Raw genomic sequence first — 4,193 nt, 5'->3', positions numbered from 1 at the left:
TCTTTGGAACTGCTTTGACAGTAATTAATTATTAGCATAATCAACTGCATGCTTAATGCGCAATTCTTGCAAGAAAGTTATGTGAGTTGTAAGGTTCAACCTTCATCAGATGGGAGTGTGAAACCCGGAAAATATGGGATGGAGATACAGAGTCACACATGGAAGTAGCTGCAACTCAAAATATTTGCAATGAGAAACGTTCGAGATGGCTGGAGTGGTCCACACGATTAAAGGCTGGCTAGCGTTTAGGCCCCAGCGATGTTCGAACCTGAGACCTCTCGGTAATGATGGTGTTCCTCTACCTTCTCTGAGAAGTGTTGCTGTGCCGCACTGATGTTTCTGGCCTTGCTCGTGTATGATCTGTTTAGAATGATTGACCTGTCCAAGATGTGCTTTGACTGACGAGTGATTGTTTCATTGGAATCTCATTCCATTTTCACATTTTTTTGTCCTATTAGAAATAAATTCAGGACCATTGGCATGTCTGGAATCTGGATTCAGATTAGCGATGCAGATAAGTTGGAGTTTCTGGCGTGGGTCCACCAATTCCTACCCATTGTTGGGTCTGATTAGTATAAATTCTGAGAAAACAAATATGTTCAGGTATAAGATGCAACTGGTGTAACCTAACCAGTTTTACATTTCTTCTACGTGAAAATCAGCAGGCTTTTACCTGTTTTCAGTGGATTCAGTATCTATTGCACTTGACTCAGGCTTGACCTTGGGAACTGCATTACCTTTGGATTTGAAATCAAAATCACTCTTTAGAAGTTGGATTGAATATCAGGTGAATTATGACCAAAATCATATGGGAGCATTTGAATCCTTCCAGCAGATGGCAGACACGGGGATCTTTCTGGTCAGATCGAGAGTGAGCTCGGATGAGAGATCTTTGGATTGTCTAATCCTTTTGTAACGTCTCGGATTTCTAAAACAAAACTTTATCCAAAATTTATGGTTTTTTTTTTGCAGCAAAATTTAAAAAAAGGCTTTAGAAGTAAAAATAGACGATAGTTAGTCATCAGTTTTAGAAGATGCCAAGCAAGTTACAGGTATATGGCCAATCATCCATTATTCATCAAAGTATTTCATTCATGCAAACTAAAACACAAATCATTTATTACAAACACTACTATTTAGCAAAGCAGTACCACATAAAAATTGGGTTTGTAAATAAAATATCCAACACAGTCTGAAGAAACCCTGGATCTTGATGTCGCTTTTTTACACATATTACACTACAGGATCAATACCTTTATCTTCTATAAAATGGAGTCAGAACCATTTCTGGCCCATAAAATTGGGTGAAAACCATTTTTAATCTGATATAAAAGCATTTCAAATCTTAAAGTATAATACTTTGAAAACATGAGAAGCTACTTAAGGACTGCAATTGGAAACAACGTAGCTCAAGTCTCTATGACTTAGCGTATTGATATTTTATTAATCGAAGCAAGAGCTCTTCGAGCCTAGCTTAACCATACAGACCTTTGCTCGATCGGTCCAGCAGTGTACCAATATCGATACCTTATACAAGGTGATGCATGAGTAACACTAACACATATTCATTCATTCATTTATCGTTGTACCTATAGCTAATGCATTGTTTCAATTTACCCATTCACTCTCTAGTATGTGGGAGAAGCTTGACTTTGACATCAACACGACCATCTAGAAGTTTATTATGATATATATTTTTGTATACCTTAGAGGCCTGATAACCCTGTCCATATTGGGACGATAGTTTTCATGCCGGTATAAACCCCACTTGGCCGATTCAGATGCATCCTTCTACTATAGTAGCAGAGTTCAATCCCTAAAACTTAAGGATAACTCGACCTCCTAACCTCCGAGTGACGGAAGACCGCCTGAACTCTTTGGTTCATAATAACATACATGTCACTCGAGGTGGTACCATCATAGTCTTCCTCGATGAGCATAAAGTTCTGAAGGGGTTCGAAGACAAAATCTTTCTTATTAGGATGTCGAGTGCCACATAAGCAATCCAGTGCATTCTGCACAAAGGAAATATGAACCCAACCCCACTCAATTTTCTGAAGCATGGGCCGGTTCCTGTGTGGTCAAGAAATTATACTATGTTTCTTCATATGCATGTAGAACCTCGATCTTGGTATATATGACCTTCATGAGCACTTTACCCCTTGCGAGTGAACAACCCAGTCTGGCCTAATGGCGCTTATGAGTGTTATTGTAGTATAATATTTTATAGACATACATAGACAAGGATCACTTTGGATAAATTACTTTGGCCATTTAGCCACATCGAGCACTGGCCTAACAAGGCACAACGACTGCTTTGGCACTTCATCCCTTATGAGTATTGTGCCCTTGAAGGTGGAAGTAGAATGAGCTATTCGATCAGGGTTCCAACAATGGGAGCATCATCGTGCCATTCATACTAGCTCAAGTGAGTAATTTGCTAAAAATTTCGGCAGCACTTCTTTTATTTGATGGAGACAGGGCAACGTTCCTTTTTACTTGGAGGGCATCTTGTCAAAAAATTTGGTAGCATCTCTCTTGTTTAACAGAGAAATCGCTACGCTCCTTTGAGCTTGGAGAGCATCTTGTCAAAAATTTTAGTAGCATCTTCCCTATTTAATGGAAAAATCGCTATGTTCATTTTTGGATAGATGCACATTGTTGTGCATACTTTGCATCTTTCATGGTTTATTGAAAACCCAGGTCTTAGTTAGGCCATATGCTGGTGACCTAGATGTTTACGTAAAAATGCTTTTGTGCAAATCTGAAACCTTTGTAATAAAGGTTTCTTTGCTAAATAATATTTTAAATGAGTTAAGGCAATCAATTTGGCGATAGAGATTAGTCGTCATTTGTATGCTTATTATAGTGCAATCATATTTACTAAAAAGCAGAAGCTTCTGTAGATAAAAACATGATGACAAAGTAAAGTGAATAAGTAAGGCCCGATGAATGAAACCACGCATTGGGCTAAGTAAAATACGTAAGCAAGACCGGATGAATGAAACCATGCATCGAGCTAAGTAAAATGCATAAAATAGAAGCATGTTCACATAACATCGCAACAACAAAGTAAAGTGCATAAGCAAGACCCGATAAATGAAACCATATATCAGGCCAAGTAAATTACATAAAGCATTTCGCTGATATTTTTTGCAAAAAAAGTGAGCACACCATTTTCTTTGTCTCTACGAGATGAAGCAAATTGGCTCTACAAAATTCTCTAATTTTGTCCAGAGAGTGACTTATGGCTCCTTAACCGTTTGAGCATTTATCTCTGAAGATATATGTCTTAAATATAATTATCTCTACGAAATTCATTTGTTTCGCATTTTGGGTTAATACGATAAATTTATAGATTTTTTATTGAAAAATTATGGGTCTTACATCATTACCTCCTTAAAAGAATTTTGTTCTCAAAATTTCATTATGAGTACTACGTGAATAGCTCAAGATATTTCTCCCGCATATTATATTTGGGTTTCCAAGTGCAATCATGTATCCCATGGTGTTGCCTTCTCACTTTAATAAGTGGGATGACCTTTGATCTAAGCACTTATTCCCGATGATCCATGATCTCTACCAGTCTTTCTTCCACAGTCATGTCCTCCTTGATGTTGATATCCTCATGTTGAATTATGTGGAAAGGGTCATTGATGTATTTCTTAAGCACTGACACATGAAATACATTGTGTATTTTAGCATATTGGGGTGGCAATGCTATATGGTATGTTGTATCTCTAATTCTACTCAAGATCTTGAAGGGACCAACAAATCTGGGGCTTATCTTCCCCTTCTTTTGCAAAATGAAAAATATTTTTTGTTAGAGAGACCTTAACAAAAACCTTGTCTTCAACCGAAAAAGTGAGTTCACTCTGCCGCTGATCTGCATAGCTTTTTTGTCATCTCTGAGCGGTGAGTAATTTTTCTCAAATCATGTGCACCTGCTGAGTGTAGAACTGAAGTATGATGAGTGAGTTCAAAGTTTGCTCACCAACTTCACCCCAGTAGATTGGTGATCGACAGGGTCTTCCGTACAGGGCTTTGTACGGTATAATCTTGATGCTAGCGTGATAGCTATTATTATAGGTGAACTTTGCCAACGCTAGGTGTGAATATCAATCCCCTTTCCATTCCAACATGCAAGCTTGCAGCATATCTTCTAGAGTTTGTATGGTGCACTGAGATTGTCT

Source organism: Nuphar pumila, chromosome 5 (genome assembly GCF_984573655.1).
Source record: "Nuphar pumila chromosome 5, dmNupPumi1.hap1.1, whole genome shotgun sequence".
Taxonomy (NCBI): Eukaryota; Viridiplantae; Streptophyta; class Magnoliopsida; order Nymphaeales; family Nymphaeaceae; genus Nuphar; species Nuphar pumila.
Note: the sequence above shows the minus strand (reverse complement) of the source record.